At 47.6% G+C, this 20,488-nt stretch overlaps 1 long non-coding RNA gene across 1 annotated transcript in view; it reads left to right on the forward strand.

The window, feature by feature from the left end:
- The first annotated feature begins 3,908 nt into the window (after positions 1–3,908).
- Positions 3,909–20,488, forward strand: part of LOC116494935 — a 35,133-nt gene continuing 18,553 nt past the window's right edge. The window contains exon 1 of the long non-coding RNA XR_004253908.1: positions 3,909–4,111. This is a non-coding gene — a long non-coding RNA (uncharacterized LOC116494935). The remainder of the gene's footprint in view (positions 4,112–20,488) is intronic.

Here is a 20,488-nt window from a genome sequence, read left to right on the forward strand (position 1 = left end):
GAGTGCTTTGTGTTTCTGCAGCCGCCTTGGCTCGTGTCCATTCTTGCTTTAACCTCAATGACTTTGGCATAGTTATTTCAGTGCTGAACTTCACCTATTTTGTCTCCGAGTCCTCGGCGGAATATGAAGTCTGCTGCTTGCTTATCAAATATGAAGCCGTGCACAACTGGGCAGCCTGATGCTAATGGAATCGATGCAGCAAAAGAGATCTCCCAACCCCTCTGTACTTTTTACAATTTACTTTGCTCGTCACCCATTAATTCTCGTATTGATTTTCCTATAAAACACAAACTGCATTCCTATTGCAGCCCAAGAAAAAAAGCCCATTGATTATATTGGAACAAGGTATCTTGTAAAAACGAAATGCCTAAAACATTTAAATGTAGTAAGCTCTGTTAAAGTACATAAATCACGTTGTTTAATGTTGTAAATGAGTAGTGCTGCCTTAAACAAGGAGAAATACGGCACCATAAAACAATTTTGACACAAAATAGCAGCCTCTGGTTCTATGTACCTGCCAGTTGAGGAGTGCTATCAATAACGGTTATGGCTGTTTGCGGGCAGGAGGGGGGAAATGTTCTCAGTCTCCCCTTTAAAAAAGTTCCTCCAAAGTCACTTTCCAAAATTGACAACTGTGGCATTTTACCCGGCTATAAATAAGGGCTGATTATTACCGTGTCCTGTTTACTTTTATCATTCGCTCATCAAAACCTTCCTGATGCATCACCACTAATGATCGTTTCACGGGGCAAAGTCAGGCCGCGTGCCCAGCGCTGGGTGATGGGGAGGTGACCGCAGCTGCTCCCCCCCACCCTGCACCCACAGCGCCCGCTGAGAGCACGGACACAGCTCCACCAGCCTCAGGGGAAGGTGGCTCAAAGGAAATTCGTCCTTCCACGCTGCTTGGAGCTTACCCCAGGGCACAGAGGGCTGCCGATGGGGTGTGATTTTGCATGGTGTGAGAAGGGAGGATTTCTTGATGTCTAGTACAAAATAGCTGCTTTTTTGTCACCAAAGTTAGAATTGCAGAAATCTGTTGATTCGTGCAGTGCTTTGTGGACCTGGTCGTGATGGAGAGCTCCACCAAACCCTGCACAAGCCCCGGAAAGCTTTGGAGAGCCTGCAGCTAAGAAGAAGACGAGGCCAGGCAGGGATGGGGTTGGGTCCAGCAGGAATGAAAGGGACGATAGGGTAGGAGGGATTGGCAGCGGTCTCAGCAGCTTTAAAACCTGAGCAGTTTCCAAGGTTTTCAGGATCCATGGCAATAAATTGGATGGGGACGGGGTGGGGAGAGGAAGGTAGGAGGAAAGCAGAAAGGAGGGCGATTAAGGTGCTCATTGTGCAGTTGCTTAACGTTTAAGCTGGGCAGAGCCGGGGCCTTGGCTTCCTGCTCAGCGCTGTGTCTGCATGGTGCTACAGAGCCTTCTGCCAGCTTGGGATGAGGGAAAAGGAGAATTAACTCCTCTCAGATCAGAGCTCTTACAACAGGAACAGGGCTGATGTCTGCTGCCTAACCCTTGGATGTGTGTTTCTGTTATTTTAGTTCTTGTTCCGTCTTGCTGGAGATGTTCATCTCTTTTTTTTTTTTTTTTGATTCAACTTTTTGCGTGTGCTTTTCTCACCTGAGAAGCAGAGCTGCAGAACCGGGGACGGCTCTGCCAAACTTTGTTTATCTGCCAGCTAAAGCCTCCCTGCCTCTGGCTGCATCGCGCTAAACCCCAGCAACACTCAAGTGACTGCAGAGAGGTTGCTACAGACTTTACCCAGCGAGAGCAGAATTTGGCCTATTACTCCAGAAAGGATTTGTTTTCGGGGATTTGAACATTCCCTGAAGCTGCTGAGACCCTTCCTGCGCATGGCTTTGCCCAGGGCAAGGCTGGTGGAGGGTGATGGAAGTGGGGCTGGGTGGCAGGCGGCAGCACTGAACAGGTGCTGGGGGAAGCCAGCATGCCTAGAGGACGTGTAGAGATCCTTATTTATTTATTTATTATTATTTTTTTTTAGGGATGGGAACTTTATCTGTAGAGAGGTGGCAGATGTTAGATTGACGTTGCTCAGCAGGAAACCTGCAGCTGCAAAATCCCATTTAATTCTTGGGTGCTTCGTTATTTGATTTCATTAATGCCAGGTTTTTCCTGCATGGCTGCCAGTCATTCTCGTTAAATTTATACCATACTCGTTTGGCTGGAGGCTGCTCTTGTACCTGTTCAGTCAGCACTGTTTTTCCCAATTCTCTGGGAATTTATACCTTTGTGGAGCATAGTAGGTCTGTTCTCCAGGGGCTTGGCAGGGCAGCAGGACATCTCTCTTGCCCACCTCCACCCTTTCCCTTCCTCCAAGACATGGGAGAAAAATAAAATAAAATCATGGAATGACTTCAGGGTTGAAACTCCCCTGAAAGAGACTCCTGTTCCTGCAAGGGGGAAGTCCATGAGGCCAATGCATACCTAAAGTCATCTCCAAAACTTTTCTAAGTTAATGATTAAAGTAAGGTATTTCCAGTCTCCCATCAAGGAAGTCTCTATTTTCCAGAATGAAGCTCTTAATTTTTTAATAGGGAGATTAATCCTGAAAATCCTCAGGATTTTTGTCTTTCTACAGAGAATAATAAAGTAAAACCAGGAGACTTCCACAAGTATTTTAGTGTATAGGATAGTTTTTTTTTTTTCCATTTATTTATGCTATTTTTTTTTAAAGGTCAGTTTAATCAGTAATGTAATGTGCTGGTTCTGGAGGGCCAGGGGAAGGAAAAAGGGAGGAGTGGCCGTGCTGCAGGAGGGCTGCAGGGATCTGTAATGCCTGGGAGCGTGGAGCAGAGCGGGAGGTGGGCAGCTCCTTGCCCCCACCTCGCCCTGTGCTGCAGCCACTGGCCACCAGCAGCAGCAGCAAGGGCTGTTTTGATCCTTTTCCCCTTCTACTGGTGTAAAAGTACAAGGGAAATGATGCACGAAAGGTGCACTTACAGCAATGTGAAATGGTTGTTTTCTACACAGCAAAGACTCAGCAGCCATCTAGGTCTGCATTTGCTTCTTCCATTTCTTCTTAATTTTATGCTGGTGCATCACAGACACCTCCCGCAGTACTTCTTTGGCTCTTCATCACGTGGGTTTCATTTCTTGCTCAGATCACTCTTCAGGACTTGACCGGGGCAAAAATTTGGGCATTTTGTTTTCCTAACAGCCCCTTCGGGTGGCTGCTGTGAATGGAAACAGCTGCAGAGGGGCCTGTGTGTGTGTTTGGGGTGGAGAGCTGGTCCTGGCACATCAGCCGTGGAAACCCCAAGGAACTGGAGAGGGAGACCGTAAAGAGAAGCACCTCATCTATGTATTTATTTATTTTTTATATCAGTGAAGCCCCTACAGCTGTGTTACTTGTGCATGCAGCATGGCTAGGAGAGCGCCGTGCTGTGATGGGTGGGCAGGAGCTGCAGCTGCTCGGAGGAACGGCTCCGATGGATGTCCTGGTACAAAGCTGGAGTTCTTACAAAGGTGCAGCAAGTGTGAGGAGCTGTAGGCGATCCTCTCCCCAGCACCTGGGAGCTAGGTGCCTGCACTGGGCTTCTGCAGGCTCTGCTCCAAACCTGGCTGTCGCTGCTGCACCGTGACCGCTCCCCTCCCGATAGCAGCTGTGTGCTGGGGACACTTGGTGACAGTGGAAGCCCCAAGCCAGGAAACGTGCCTGGTGGCGTTCTCTAAGGGATAAAACGAGGAGTACCAGCAGAGTTACAAAGGTGTGAGCCTAAATACCAGACCCTGAGCTCTGCTTGTCTCCTTTGTGGAGGTTTTCTAGCGAGCAGCTCCTGGCAGTGCTCGTCCTTTGTAGCTCCTGGCAGCGCGCTGTGCGGCTGCGGGAGGTTAATTAGGGAACCAGCCAGAGCTCGGGCTTCCACTCACAAGCTTTGAGTGACTCAGTGCTTTTCTCCATTAAAGCTAATGTATTTACAAGCCTGCCTTGTATTTATCTAACGAGGATAGTTACCCTCCTCCAAAATGCCGTGATCTATTTGGGCTGAGGCAGCACGTGAAGGGGGGTTGGTGCTGGCTTCCTTTGCCCCATCCCCAGAACACCACAAGCGAAGCTCAGAGGCTGCAGGATGATGGCTTAGATCTGAGTGAGTTACTTTGTATTGTTTAAGCTGTGTTGAATGTGTCTCTCTCAAAATGAAAACTGTGGTGTAGCCCAAACGAAGCTGAACTCGGTGGAGCGCAATGCTGGGAACTGGCAGTAAAGTTTGTGCGTGGAGGAGGAAGCCTCACCTGCCTGCTTTGTTGAGTTTGCTGCTGTAGGGTTGTCTTTTTTGGCTTGGCACGGTGCTTTTGTTAGTTTTTGTAGGTGAGTATTACAGTTGGGGTGCTAGCAAAGCAGTTGCTTGCATTAACGTGCAGTGGAGAGGTTAAAGTAGCTCAGCTCCTGATGGACTCTAGGTGGCCGGTTACCAACCAGGGCTTGCTTTTTTTCCAGGCATTTTCTTTTTCATGTAAGACCTCATTAATTAGGAGTGCTGCTTTGCAGTGGCCCGGCCTATGCTTCCCAGAAGGTGCCGTGCCCTCAACCTGAAGTGTTTCTCCTCTCTAGCTGCTTGAATTGCTTTTTTTCCTGCCTTGGACACAGGCAATTGCTACCGCTGTGAAATGCTTCCTTGGATGATTATCAGTTGACTTGTATTAATATTTACAATAACTCTTTTGTTAGTAATGTTTTGCTACTACAGGAAATGAAATGCAAATTAACAACTGTAAAGATTAAAACATAATGAAATGGGACACGAGCTCTGGAGAACTAATGAATAGAGTGGCTCGAAGGCACAAAAAGATGTCCTTCAAAAACAGATAAATAATGAGATAAATAATTTTGAAGCAATAAACTGACAGAGAGAGAGAGAAACACCAAATGTGGGACAAATTATTTCACACCAATGTTATAATTGTGTTCCTTTTTCTTAATAAGAAGATGAAGTTTCTCCCTAAAGTTAACCACCTGTGTAATCGCTGCTGGTAGATCTCTCCAAAGGTGCAAATCAGCCCATCCAAACGTCTGTTTGTTTACTTTTACTGTCCTCAGCGGGTTGTTTAACAAGTATATTGGGCTAATAGACAGAAACAGCATCTTTTAAAAGGTATTTGTCTCCTGTGCCTTCTACTTCCTGAAGTAGAAACATGGATTTGAAGCTGCTGAGTGCTTCTTGGAGGAGCTCAGAGCCTGTCCAAGCTGACAGGCATTAGGCCCTGCTTCAACAAAGCTCTCAAGCTCTGGCAGCTTTTGCCCTTCATGAGATTAGCCTCTGTGGTCGCTTTTAGGAAGGTATATTGCTCCTTGGTTAACCAAGGGCTGCCTGTTTTTTCAGGGCAAAATCCTCCCAAAGTACCTCCAGCTAGTGCACCCGAACCTGGAGCTGCCTCTGGCACCTTGCGTTGCTGCAGATCTGCCAGCTCTGGTTCGGTTTTGTTGGTTGAAGTTGTCTTAGATCTGTGAAATCAGGGCGTTTCTCTCATTCAGTGCGTTTCAGTACTCCTCCATGTGCTGTTCCTTGTGGAATAGCTCCAGCATAGTGCAGATATCTGCATGCCTCGAGTATTAGGTATGAGTCTAAAGTGCTCGTGGTGGGGTTAATCCCTCAGATCATAAATGTTGGCAGGGCTGGGGCTCTCCCTTCTCTTCCTGGCTAAGCCGTGTACGGCTCTGGCATTTTGGAGGAGATGGAGAGGAGACCTCAGGGAGCTGCTGTGCTGGGACACGTGGACATAGGAAGGTCAGGACAGTGCTCGTTGCCCTGGAGGACACAACCTAGCTGGCTTCTCATCTTCTGTTAATTCTCATGCTATGGTTTGAAGCCCCAGGTGAGACCTCCCAGGAGTAACTTGCCCAGGTGAAGTTTGTTTGCGTGAGCTGAGGCAGCCATGCTCGCCAGCAGCTCATGCTTGGAGTCTGTAAAGGTCTGTAAAGTTTTTTGTTTTTTTTTACTCAGATTTATTTTTAAAAAATATATATATTTTGTTATTGATGAAAAGATAGTGTCATAAAAATGAAAACCTTTTGTTTTGAAATCAATTCATGCAAATGCCACTTCTATGTAATCTCTGATGTTGGAATAACTGTGTATGGTCCTGTATTTGTTATCATACATCGAGCTGTGATGGCAGAGGCTGTCACCTGAACAGCAAAGAGCAGGACCAAACTCTCACAAACAGATCCAACTTCAAAAGTTAGTTGAAAAGTGGGGGTGGAGCTAGTTATATGGAGTGAAATGTTTGTCTTTTTTTTTATTTTCTTCTCCTGTTGTCATTTGTGCTTTAGCTTTCCCGGCACAGTAGATGTAATGAACACTTTCTCCTGACTGAAATGTTTGCAGCTCTTTATCATGGAGTTGTCTTGGCTCTTAAATGCCATCTTCAGTCTGGTAGTTCCAACTCTGCATGATCTAGCAGGTTTTGGGGGCCTCAAGGCTGGGACTTGTTTGGTCAGAGCTTTCCAACTTGGTACCTCCTCGTGATGTCTGAGCAATAGAGGTGATATCTTCAGCTCTATTACCTGTAGAAGATGATCCAGCCTAGTAAATATATCTAGGGGGAAAAAAATCTTATCAATATTGATATACATTCCCCTCCACCTTTCCATAACCTTGGTGGCTAGGTTATAAAATATTTCATCTGCTGAACGCAGACTTGGCTTTAGAAAGTGTGTTTCAGCTCTACATAAATAAAAATAATGGAGCTAATCTTCTGGTATGATGGGAACCACATATCTTTTGGGGTCCTCGACTGCTGTGAGCTGTTGTGGTGTCACTAAAACTGGTGGTGTCTGCATGCCCGGCACCTGATGTGGGTTTGCTCTGTGGTGCTTTGTGGCCCTGTGTGTGTGTGTGCAAGCTTGCACCAGGGCGTTGTGCTCCAGCCGGTGCTGGGATGAGAAACAGGGCTAATTGAGCTCTGTAACTGGAGTCATTACTAAGGTCTGTCACCTCCCCGGTACAAATATTCCAGCTGAAAGGATTATATTTACAAGTGCTATTTATAATTAAGCATTTTACTTGATTTGCCTGCAAACAGAATGTAAATCATATTTTGCTCTGCTAGAAGGCAAGGAAAAGGGGGACATGTCTCCAAGTAGTCTGTGTGATATTTAGCGGCTGGTAAAAAAAAAAAAAAAACAAAAAACAAAAAACAAACAAACAAAACCCACAGGTTTGTGCAAATAGGGATTTGTTGAAGTCTGTATTTTGCTTGTAAAGGGACTTTAGGGCAGTTATGCTCTGGATGTGAGTGGGGAGGGTGCAATCCTCACCCACTCATCTCCTATACAGGGCAGCCGAGCACCTCCTGGGCTCTGCAAGCCGTGCTGGGGGGGGCAGCTCATCCCTATCTCATTGCAGTGGCTGTGGTGGTGCTGGGGGGCTGCTGGGTGCCTGAGCCTGGTGGCGGGGGGTTTCCTGCTTCAGTCCCAGCTGCTGAGAGGTGAGGGGAGGCCGAGCCCCTGCTGAGCTCCTCTCTGGTGTCAGGGTGGGCGTTGTGTGCTCATACAGACACCCGTTGTGGCTGCTGCAGCAACCCGAGTTAATTGAAGTGAATGATAAGGGTGAGATACCAATAACAGTTATACTCCTAATGTTAGCAGGGCTGGAATGGACTTGAATTCATGTTCATGCTGGCACTTAAACATCCAAATGCGGCTTTTCTAGCCTTGGTTTCTTATATTCCCCATGGTCAGCTAGCAGTTCAAGGCCCTTGTGTGCTTTTTTTTTTTTAATTTTTAAATATGTGTTTTAATAAACTTTTTCATTTCTTCTACTGTTCCCGTGACTACCATTGTTTCCTGAAAGGAGGAAATTTGTCCTTGAATCCGAGAGTAGGGGCTCTGCACCGAGATGAGGGAGCCTTCCCTTGGAGGCAGCTCGAAGTGGTGGTCCCAAGCCTGATCATTCCTCAAAAAAAAACGTAAAAGGAAATATTTCCCGTGGGCTCGAACCTTTCCATGAGCATGTGGTCAGTAGGCCCAGCAGAAGGCAGGGAGCATGTTTCCTTCAATAACTTAATTTTCTCCATGAGCTATAAAAGCACGTTGTGTTCAGTGCAAATTACATGCCTCTTTAACCATATTTTTTGCCTTCTGTTAGATATTTATCCTTTGGTTACCCCAGATAATTGAGAGCCGACTCTTCAGTGTACAGCTGGAAATGAAATGTCTTCATTACCACGGCGATCAGGAGCCCCAGACAAGGGTTAGGCTCTGGTTGTGTCAGATACTGTACAGTCAGGGCTCAAAAAGGTGATACCTGCCTTGAAGACCTCCTAATCCAGCGGGGAGACCAAACGTGTGCGTCCCATTACGTGGGAAGGCTCCGAGTGCAGGACGGGGAAAGCGATAACCAAGGCAAGGTGCAGGGCTCGTGTGAGGCCGTTGGCAAACCCTTCCCTTCGAGTAGGATGTGACTCCTGCTGCCTGAGCAGAATCCCAAAAACAGGAATTTAAAGGCCATCCCCTGGTAGAGTAGGTAAATAGAAGTGTAATGTAATAGGAAGGGGTGCTCTCCTCAGGCTCCTGTGTTGTAAACCATGGGGAAAAGGTCACGCTTCTTCAGGCTCTCTGAAGCTGAGTGGATTTATTGTCTTGGCTTTCTGTGACCCCCAGTTTAAGTTGTAATATCAGTTTCATTGTGGTCTTATTAGCCATGGAAAATCTCCTGCAGTGCTGTGTGCAATGCAGAGCCCTCGACTCTGCCTGGGCCCGTGCCAAGGGGATGCACGTTGCTGTCTCTGCCGACTGCGTTTGGAAACGAGTGGGTATTAAATGACAGGACAAATCAGCTGGGCTGGAAGCTTCCAGCTCAAGTAATTACAGTGCTGTGATCTCTTCCTTCCAAATCTGGAGCTGCAGACACCAGCCTCCAGGCTTTATGCACGTAGCCGGAGCTAACACAAGTGTGGCCGGATCCAGACCTGAGGGATGGGGGGCACCTCTGCAAGGCTGAGCCCAGGAATGGGGGAGAGTGTTCTGCTTGGGTAGGGCTTCATGGTGGGCTCCTGGTAGCCTAAATAATATTCATGTGCCATGTCTTGTCTCCACCGAGTGGCCCATCACGTTCTATTTTAGAGGATGTCTCTTGTAGCTTTGGAGACTTTGGTTTCTGATCAGGTGTCTTACAGCACCAGACAGCAGCCCTTTGTCCTTGTGCCCTTTGACAGCTGGGACTTGTAAAAATGCACTTTCATTATGCATTGTATGAGACTTCGTCTTAAAAAAAAACAAAAAACAAAACAAAAAAAAAAACAACTGGTCTAAGGTTATCTGCTTGGACACCTTATAACATATCTGAGATTAAATGGAGAGCATTGCAGCTAGGTTAAGATAGGCACAGGTATCCATGGGCAGGATTGCATGTGAGCTGGTGCAGGTGCTGAAATGATGCTTTCTAAAAGTAAAGGTGACTTCTTTTAGTATATAAATGGCTCACCAACTAGGGTGCCTGCATTCTGGTGTTTTTGGAAAATATCCTCCTTGTTTCTAGGGTGGGTTCAGTTTCCTACAGGCCGTGCTCCGTGCCTCTTCTTACAGACACTTCATCCTGCTGTCACTGCCACCTCTTCCTTCGAGCTGAAACCAGCCCTGGTAGGGTGAAAATAAATAATATTAATAAATAAATCATGTTTCATGGCTGGTCTGTGGGAAACTGCAGTGAGGAGGATGCAGGAGAAGCATGGATGTGTGTGGTGCTTACAGGAAAGGAAGCAAAAAGTCTTGTACCTAGGATAAATCAGCTTGAAAGCTTTGAAAGTGGTGTAGTTTCACAATGAGATATGAAATTATTTCCTGTAATTAAAATCAGTTATTCTGGTAAAACTTTATAGTGTTATTTCAAACTCTCATCCTGTTCCCAGATGGGCTTTTTGTTTAGGGGTTTGTTACCCTTCAGGTCCTGGGGTTGTACAGATGCAGCTGCCGCAAGTGAGGAGGAGGAGACCACACTGCAGGGTGTGCAGGCTCCATCCTTTCCCAATCATCTGTTTTTTTTTTAAAGTTTATTCTCCTTCCCTTGTGGGAACAAGATGCAGCACAAGCTGTCTGCTTTTTTCTGCCCTGTTTGTGGGATCCCAGGGTCTGGGAGATGGCTGGCTGGGAGGCAGCACCTCTCCTGCTGGTGCAGGCTGTGTGCCTCCTCGTGTGTTTATCTGGGATAAATGGGCAGCAGTGACAGGTGGGGACATGAAATCTCCTCTGGCATCCCGGAGCATGAAGGAGGGAGCTGAGGGTGCAGGGAAGCAGCTCCCCTTGGCACCAGCTCATGGCGTCACCTTCTCGTGTGCCTGGAGCTGGGAAAATCCTGATTTGGGCCACTATGACCACGTCCATGCTCTACTTTTAACTAATACTTTTTTTTTAAAGAAAGTTAATTAGCAATAGCAGGATTAGCATCACCCTTACTCTCTGCTTGATATGTCCACAACTTTGTCCCTCCTCTGCCTGGGGAGTCGCTGCCCCAGCAGGGAAACCAGCCTGTTTTTATTTCATCTTGAAAACACTCCAGATATTGGTCATTGCAGTGCATTTGGAGCTATATGCAGATGCCCGCTGGTCCTTTTATTTTATTCTTTTCAGTGCTGATTGGCACTGTGTGGAGCCCTGAAGGATGGGGAGGCTGCAGAGCGCCCTTGGGGCCAGCAGGGCTGGTGCCCCTGCTCCAGAGGGGCTGCTGGGCAGGGGTCTCCTTCCTCCGAGAGGCATTTGTTCCTTCAAATCCAGCAGACATAAGTAATGACACCCAGAGAGCTGTGAAGCCGTGTGCTCACTTCCTGAGGACTAAACCATTTGATTTGGTCTCGCTTAAAGGGCTGAAATTTCCAAATGGATAACTGAGCTCCCGAGTCCATTAAGCACGGCAATTTGCAGCCTTCCCCAGCTCTGCCCATGGAAACCCACGAACACAGCTTCCTATTTGGCTTGTAGAAAAGCCATTATTCTAAATACAAAAAGGGAGATGGAAAAAATCATTTTTCAAAGTTTATTTGCAGCGGCTGCAGCAGTGCTGTGAAGACTTCAATCATTGGAAGAAGGATGCTAGGTGCTGGGTCCCCACGTTAATGCTCGCACCAGCCCCTACCCAACCAAGCTTTTTGTGGCTGCTGCCACGGGGATCTGCGCCTTTCTGCTTCAGGGATGGTCTGGCACGTGAGAAATGAAGGCAGCCCTTGGAGCAGCCCCAGATGATGTATCTTAGCATACCTGACCACTCCTGCAATCGCCAAAATATACATGAGGAGAGATGGTAAATCGTCCCCGCTGCTGCCTCTGACAATTTCACACCTCTGAAGAGATCTGTAGGGTGATTGATCGCTTGTGATAATGGCAAAGTTTTCTTGGCGGGCTTCTCTTTTTTTTTTTAAACTTTTTAATATTCTGCATCCCTGTTCTTATGCTGAAGGAGTATATTTCTCCATTAGGTGTGAAAAGAAGGATGGATTTGAGGGAAATGGGTGATGTCAGAAGAGGTTTCTTGGCCAGGGTGGGAGTGCTTTGTCTCCCTGTCTCTGCTTCCCCTCTGCAAGTCAAAATTCATTCATGCCACACAGTTTTCTTGTGTGTCTTTGGCTCTCTGTGCCATCTGTGGACAAAGAGGTTCCGGACAGCTCTGGGGAGATGATTTGTTTCCAGTAAGTATTGACGAGTGACTCTTTAAACTTAATTTTGAAGGGAAGTGGAATTTATCAGTGCTTAATGCATGGGCTGCTCCTCCAAGACAAAGTGTAATCTCACCGCTCAGTGTAATGCATTAACACTTTTCCTTGTTGTCTGTGGTCCTGCTGGGGAGAGAGATGCCGGAGTAAGCGGCCGGCATTACTCAAGGAGATGGGTGACTTCAGCCTGGTGCTACTAACAAAGTACTTCCAGCACATCAATATTGGGGGTTAGCAGTAAATCCTGCTCGTCTGTCACGTACCAGCTAAGTAAACACCGCGTGTTACTTGGGTACTCGGCCACCTATGGAGAGCTGCCTTTGAGGTGAGAAAATGGGCAGGACCAGCATTATGGATGGTGGATAAGAGGGTGGTCCCACTGCAAAAACGGTCTCATAAAAATTTATTTTAAATACGTTTCACCTAAAGCAGCGTCCTATTGATGTCCTGTCTGTGGCACAGCACCAGGCAGTGGCCGTTCATTTTACTTTTGTGTTCTAATTGCTACTTGCTCGTTGAAAATTTGGCAGAGGGTTTATTTGAGCACAAGGTGATGTGCGCAAGGGCAGGGAATGAAGGAGGCTGCAGGCAGGGTATTGCTACGAGAAGAGATGCGGCTGCTGAATCTCACTTCAAGCCTATTCAGAGGAGACACTTGAAAGGTGACGTGCTCATACACAAGCAGGGTGAAATGGTGCTTAGAAGTTGTGAGCACTCTATTATTATTATTATTATTATTACTTCTGTCAGTGTAGGTGAAAGAAAAATTTCCTTTTGAAGGTATTTCCACAGCTCAGTACCAGAGACACGTTGTAGTCAAGCCTGAGAACACTTAAGATTAGGAAGAAAATTGGAAAAGAGCAGAAGAGGACTTGAAGATCTGGAGCTCCCAAGTCACCTCTCTGCATGCAGAACTTCTCCAGGGTCCTTCTCTGGAGCTGCCTGGTGGGATTTAGGGTGCCTGTGCGTGCCTCTGGCCAGCTGCAGGATGCATCCCGCACATAGTGGTGCCTCGGGCTCACAAAGCAAGGTGAGGCTGCGAGATTCCCCCCTTTGGAGGTCGTAGTTTGAAGGCCTGGCAAGCTGCTCGCTCTGCTGGGCTTTAAATAAAGCAGGCTGTTACTTCCCAGATTATCTTATAAGGTTTACTGCAGGGCTGCGGAGTTTGTACGTTGCCGAAGCGCTGCAGCGTGATACAACCAGCACGGTGTGGAGGCTCCACAGTTCCAGCTGATGATTCACAGCAGATCATCTGATATTTAGGGCTCTGTTCATTAATAAGTTATGCTCCATTTACCTTGTTTTCTCTGGGATCTATGAGTCAAAAGTGCAGAGTGCACCAAAAACGATCCATTCATCAAATCCCTCTTTTCTCTGTATAATTGGCTAAGCCATCATCGCCGCCCCCCGGGGCACACTGCACAGAAAGGTGTCCCCCAGGAGAGAGCAAAGCGGCCTCAGGAGAGGAAACGAGGACTTGGCTTTCGTTAGGCTGCAGCTGTCCCAGCTGGTGTCTCTGAGCTGAGCATGTGAGGAACTTCCCAGGCCAGTTTCTTTTTTTGTTTGCTGTGTGCGTAGCCCCTGTGTTGTGACAGCAATGGAGATGTTCTGCCTGGCTGCAGATGTAGCTGCTAAAGTTGAAACGAAGGGGACAGACAAGGGGCAGATCCACCCATAGGTTGCACGGGTGCAAACTCCATTTCAAACAATCCCTTGCCCCAAACACCTTGCTCCATGCTGTGAGCTGCGTGGCTGGGACTTCGGCAGGCAGCACCAGAGAGACGGTGGAAAGTCCTGGCAGATCCTGGCGGTGGTTCCTGCCTTCCCCTGTAGGTCAGATCGCTCATTTCAGTAATGAAAAACACTTCTAGATATCTTTTGGCTTTGAAGCTTAATTGTGCTCTATGGTGTCTCCCAAAGCTTGTTTTCAAGAGCTCCCAGTTGTCCAGGAGGCTTCTTAGGCTGAAGTTGAGGTGCACCAGGCAGAGTGAAGACTCAACTCAGCGTAGGAGGTGGTTACCTTGGACAAGTCCTGGCTTCTGCATTCAGTGGGCATGAATTTGTGTGGTTTGTGTGATGCAGAAGCTTGCCTTAGTTTATAGGAGGCCTCAAAACTGATCTCTGCTGGAGCTTTGGCTTCCCCATACTGCCCATCAGCTGGGCTGGGGAGGAGAAGCCTGCTCTTCTTGTTGATTTTGCAGGTTTCTCTCCCTGTTCCTGCAGGATTAGCTCTTTGTGCACCCGACAAGTTTTCCACTTTTCTTGGTTCTGCCTGCCTGGGATTCATCTCACCCCGCTTTTTTGTAAGCTTTTTGAAATCTCTTGTATTTTAAAAACTAAACTCTTAGATTCTAAAACTAAAGTTTTTGGTCCATGCAAATGTACTTAATCACCGTCTTGTTCTGGGACTGTCACATCAATTTTTTCACTTCCATATGCACCGTTAGCACTCTCTATGACCTTATAGTCCTGTGGAGCCTGTACTTCAGGTATGGGTATCTCTCTGTCACATCACCTGTTAATCTTATAATGAATTCCTGCCGTAATCTCAATTAAACGAGCAGACACCTCAGCTTTGCATGCTTGTCTACAGAAAATGAATGCTCTCCATTATTGCACGCTGAAGGTGCACTGCCTGCGTGTGGAGCTGCAGGCGGCTGCCTTAACCTTGGGAAAAGTGCCCTGAGGTGCTGCTGTGCACAAAGAAATGTCCTCGCTTGCTTGGTTGTGGAGCACTTCTGCCACCAGATGCCCAGGAGTGGTGGGGTGCCCGTGCCCCAGTCTTTGGGAAGTGGCTGGCTGCCTGAGCACGAAGCGATGACACCCCTGGGTTGTGGGGTGGGGAATGGCCCAGCCTCGCTGCCGTGGCTGTGGCAGCTGAGGGGCTGTGCTGGGGATCTGCAGGATTTACCAGCCGGCATCCCAGACAGCTGGAGGAAACCTGGTGTTTTGCTCTGCAGCTTCTAAGAGAAATGGAGACAAATTTATTAGTACTTCACAACGCTCTTCCCGTTAATATTTCATGCAAGTAAGTTCCTAGAAGGCGTAAAAGGAGTGTTTAAATAAATAAATTACCGAGTTTAAGTTGCTAACAGCGTGGATAGCAGTGGAGGATTCAGCCCAGTAAGTGCTGGGGTGGAACGTGCTGAGCCCAAGGCAGTGATTACGGAGGAGGATTTCTGATGGCTCTCCAGAGCTAGCCAAGGGTTATGGGGCTGCGTGCCTTGTGAGGTAGCAAAACTTGTTATAAACATTTGTGGAAGACAAGCCAGTTCCCAGCCAGTTTTGAAGCTTGCTTAATTTGAAGGCAGCTATGATGAAATCAAACCTGATCTGACAGCCGTGTCCGCAGCTGCCACGCAGGAGGTTGTGACCTTTGCTAAAGTCTTGGGGGTAGGAGCTCTGAAGCTGATTTTCAGCTGTCAATTCCACTTTCATCCTTTCAGCCAAACTTTGAGGTTTCCATTGCCTGTGCTCTTTTCCTTTGAAGTGACCAAAGGGAAAGATTTCTTACTCTTCCTTTTCCTGAGCTTGTATTGTCACGTTATCCGTCTCACCAGTGTAGTTCTGCTGCCCTAATTTTTGAGTTTTTTATTGACTTTACATCTGGTGCACTGTGCTGGATCAGGACCAGGGAGAGGTTTACCACCTTGGGCTTTGTGGGCCACCACGTGAAGGTGGAGAGCACACGGGGCGGATCCTGGGAGCCCACAGCCCTGAGCGCTGCTTATCTCTGAGCCGGGCGAGCTGGAGCTGCTAAATCTGCTGCCACCTGAAAGACACAAACATGGGAGAGAGGGGATTTGGGGAGAGAACATACGGAGCAACAGAAAGCACTTGAGGTCTGCTTCATCCATCGTTAAATGTCTTGGATATTTGCATCTGAAAAAGCGGCTACCCCAGGTGAGGCCTCTAGCCAGAGCCTGGTTTTTAACAGCTTTGAAGTCCAATTCATATTTTCTTTTGCAATTTTTCTTTCTTTCTTTTCCTGAAGGCTCCATTATGAAGGCCTGGAAGCAAACAAATATTATCCACAGAGTTTCATTTTAATTCAAATTAGTCCCAAAGCCTTCATGCTTCAATAGCTACAAACTGGGTGAGTTATTGGCATGTTCAAATAAATCTATTTAAAAAAAAAAAAAAAAAAAGGAAAAATAGAGTGAAAAAATAAAGCTGTTGTTTGGAGATTGATTTCAGGTGCTGAAGGCATTTGTGTGCATGGTGCACTGCAGATGTGCTTGGTGGTGCAGTAGGATGGGGATCACCAGGGAGAGTCAGGATTTTTCTGCTGCCTTGCAAGAAGTCTGAAGGCAATGTGTGCAGCGGAGGTTTGCAGCAGGGCAGGCTGGCCACGTGGATGTACGAGGCTTTTGCCCCCCTATTTCACTTCCAAATCAAACCCATAAACTTCATAGCTTTGCCCAGTGTTCAGCAAGCTTGGCTGGAACAATAAACTGTAGCTTATGACAGGCCATGAATTAAATCTTATTCCTTAGTTTGACCCTTTTCTTCCTACCTTACTGGGTGAGAAGGGGAAACGTTCAACGGGGAGAAAGAATCGCATAGGAATTGCGAGGCTTAAAGCAGCAGTAGTGGGCAGCTAGTTATTAATCAAGCATTAGTTATGGTAGTTAAGCATTTAGGGATAATAAAATGCAAATGTGCTTTCAGCACCAGTAGTGGCTCTTAAAAGAAAAATGAATATATTCTTTAAGAAAAATTGTTGTGGTAAGGTAATGGCTAATATTAATTGCCGAATTTACTTGCAGTCCCCGGGCTTTTGCAGGCACTTCTTACACTAAAAAGCAACTTAAGGAATTGCTCTTATTAACAGCTGCAGCATGGCTTAAATTGTCCGCTCTTCAGCAAGGTAAAACACGAGGTCTCTGCTCGGAGGTTCTCATTTCAGGCTTTTTGCTAGCACGTCTGTTTTACAGGCGGCAGGCAGGGTGACCCTGTTCTTCAGCTAGAGAATATATGGGAGGGAAATTGAGTTTGCTGGGCTCTAAAGATTGCTCTGCTGTGAAACGGGACGTCAGGCAGCAGCAGCCCTTCAGGCAGGGCTTTGGTGGCTGTCAGCACCAGCAGGCTTTGGGGATGCAGTAGGTGATCTGCAGGATCCTGGCGTTGGTGCCTTGTTCCTACCCTGCTCTCCCATCTTGTCCTTGTATCTGTCAGGCCACGTTGGAACTGTGGATGCAGCTGTAGTGGCAAAAATGTCATATTGTGTGGGTAAAATAAAGCAACTAGCATGCAGCCGGGACATATGGTGAATAAACATATCAGACGTGGTAGGTGGTCATGAGGTGCTCTGTGAAAACCAGAAAATGGGTGTCCTTGGTTTGGGTTGGCTGAGTGGGAACACGCAGGGATGCGGTGTCCCTTGGCTGCCTGGTGTGGGCAGCCAGAACACGAGCAGCAGCTCCTTGGGGAGCATGAGACATGTGAAACTGCACGGGGTGGGATCAAACCTTTATGGTGCAGGCGTGAAACCCCAATATTGCTGCTGAGCATCTGCATCAGCTTGCTGGCTGGTGCTGCTCTTCCCTTGTGTTGGACTATTGGAGGCACTAAAGAGATTTTTAGGGGCTAGCCTATACTTCTGATTGGCTTTAATGATCTTTGCAGTCTGTTATTTATACACGGCATTATCACACAGCCAGCTTTGTAATGCAGTGGGTCATTAATGTCACGCGTTGCCTTTACAGCTTGGTGGTTTTGCTGCCGAGCCGCCCCACTGGGTGTTCCTGGGGATGTGCCTGGCTTCGGGATGAGCCTCCTGTGCTGATACAGGCAAAAGAAACAGCAATAAGTGAGCAATCTGACGTGGCTCTGTAAGTGAGGGGGCTCATGGAGTTAGAGATGGGCTCCTGAGTTAGCGATGGAGGTGTTCTGTGCCTTCGTTGTGTTGGCTGTTCCTGCTCTTGTGCTGGTTTTCTGCCTTTGGGAGGGTGCTGCCCGGCCCTGCAGCAGGGATGGGCTGGTGAGAGTTTGGCACAAGGGGATGCTCCCAGCCTGGGGGGGCTGGCGACACCCCTGCTCCATAGCAGCATGGCACAGCTGAACAAATTGATGCTCTGAGTTTGCACCAAGCACCCAAAGAGCCTTATAAAGGTAAATCAGCACTCGCTTGCCCCTTGTTTCCATTATTTTTGCTGTTTCACAAATGAGCACCAGCTGACTCTTCTGTCAGGGGCTGGACCCAGTCAGGACCTGAAATCCCCTTTTGGTGGGGAGCTCTGACATTTCCAGGCTCTTCACCTAGAACTGGAATGAAAAGATAATTTTATGTGATGAAAGGAAATTACCAAAAAAGCACACATAATTCACAACTCTCTTATTATTTCAATAAGACTAAATAATTGCCTTCCTATATTTCTGAAGCTTTAGTGTGATAAAACATTTTGCTTTAATTACTTGAAAACGCAGTACATTAAACATATATAAGTGGAACAAAGTTAATATCTCAGCGTGATATAAAATTTGAAATTAACTGAAATAACAGGTGTAATAGGAGCTTTTGCCTTTTTCAAACCAGGCAGAGTTGTCCACATTTCTCTTGAGCGTTTTTCCTGTGTGCAGCTGTATTGCTGCAAATCACCCCAGCTCTACAAGCGGGGATCTTCGCAGGGAAAACAGCTCGGCCCCACAGTCCTGGTGGGCGACAGCAGCACCCTCCTTGACCTGCACAAAAAAAGGGATGAAAATAAGTACCTAGAGCATCCTTTAAGCAGCAGGTATGATGGTGTAGTGTATGCACTGATACAGGGTGGCAAGGGAGAGGAATATATGTTGCTTTATCTTAAAAAATGTGTGGTATTGGCCCATACATACATCTTCTACAGTGTCCATTCCCACAGTCATTTTGCCTGGCTGATGCATTATACAGCTGATATATGGCTGACATGTTCAGTATTATAATATATGGGTTAGAAGCGAACTGCAGCTCAAAAATAGCAGGGATGTTCTAGTATGTATCCAGCCTGAAACCTGTTGGAATCCAGTAAGTGACTTCTGGGGCTGTACACCTTCGCTGTGTGCTCCCAGAGCTGTTTTTGCAGTATTTAAGAGCAATTTGCAGTGTTCGAGGAAATATGGCTGGGAGGTTGGCAGAGCTGCAGCAGTGCCCTGGTTTTTAACTGTCTTTCCAAGAGATGTTTAGGCAATTTCATCATTTCCTCTTCTGTTTCTAATTAACTTTATCCTCTGACTGGCCTCAGCTGAGGTGGTAGGCATTCAGCCCTTGAGCTTGGCAAACACCTGGGATTGATTCCCCAGTCCAACCTGCTCGGCTGGAGCTGGAGCATCCCCTCGAAGCACTGCTCCTTTGTTCAGATCACTCGTGATGCTCCTGTCTGTGCTTCTGGGGTTGTAACGGGTGCGATGGGCACATGGCAGCTATCATGCAAAACCACGTGTGCTGTCCTCGCTGGGACCTGGAACGGAATTGTGTTTTAAAATACTGGCCCAATATTTATTTACAAGTGTCCAGGGATTTCATCGCTTCTTGGGGATGTTTTGGAGCGTGTTTTTGCCAGGTTGAAGGCAGATGTAAGGGCTGTCTGGCTGTCAGGCTGGTACCTGCGGAGGAGGAGGATGCTGGCTCGCTGCTGAAGCTGCGTGTTGAGCCTGTGAAGCATGGTGGCTGGTGTCTGACCAGCACCTACGGCCTCGGAAAAGACAGGTGATTTAAGGACTTCCTTGTGATGGGCACTTGACTTAGCCAGTCCCAGGTTTGTTCTGTCAGTAAAACTCCTGCCCGGGCTCCTAATTCCCATGAACACGGACAGATCCTGAACACACAGCTACTGTGGGGGTGTTACTGAGCACCTCTGAAGCCTCTGCCGTGAGGGTACGGGGCCATGGGGTCCTTACCCCTCCTGGGCCATGGACAGAGGTGAGGACAGAAGCCCCTGGGTGGCACCAAGGAGGCAGCCCAGGCTCCTGTGCCCTGTGGGAAGTGGTTTATGCTCCCTTTTCTCAGGTCTGCTGTGTGCAGATAAGGAAATATTAATCAGCTGCACGTGGGGTCCCACCGATCTGTTTGCTTACATCTCCAGCAACGGGAGCTGAGCGGCCTGGTGCTTGCTGTGCCATGTTAGTCGGGCAGATCCCGGCTGGGATTGGTACCGTGCTCTTAAGCTGCGCTGCAAAGAGATGGTTGGGATGCTGCTTGGGATGCTGCTGCCCTGGGTTTCATGTCACTCCCCCCTACACAAGACAGTCCTGCCCAAGCTTTAACATTATTTCCCTAGACCTAAATCAGACCATACAAGTGTTTCACAGGCTCCATGCGATCACCATTGATAACAAAAACAGGGAACTTCTCTAGGAACGGCTAGGGCACAGAAATTCACCATTCTGATGCGAGCAGGGGAATAATAACCCTCTGCAAAGGACATTCATAAGGCTTAAATTTATTAAAGTTTGTAAAATATTTTGTTGCCTCACGGCTGCTGGTGCATGGGGTAATTTTGCTCCCGTGCTTGCCGGGGGGGCTGCGGTGATCTTCTGTTCTCCCAGCTCCTGGGGAATCTGCGAGGACTGCTTTGCAGTCCCAGCTGGGATTTTCTGCATCCTTAATGTATTGAACTTACTGTAATATAAAGCACATCACGACACCCAGGAGGCTTCATATCAGGTTTCATATGAATAGCAGCCGAGCTCAGCTCGTGATGAGGCGGTGCAACCCCCTGGCTCTTGGCTTCGCCAGCGTTTGGTTTTATTGCTTTTGTAATGGGGAGAAATAGGGCGGCACAAACACACCCTAAACATGGTCACCGGCAGGGAAAGGACTGCCCCAGATCCCAAGGTTTGGTAGG

Source organism: Aythya fuligula, chromosome 14 (genome assembly GCF_009819795.1).
Source record: "Aythya fuligula isolate bAytFul2 chromosome 14, bAytFul2.pri, whole genome shotgun sequence".
Classification (NCBI taxonomy): domain Eukaryota; kingdom Metazoa; phylum Chordata; class Aves; order Anseriformes; family Anatidae; genus Aythya; species Aythya fuligula.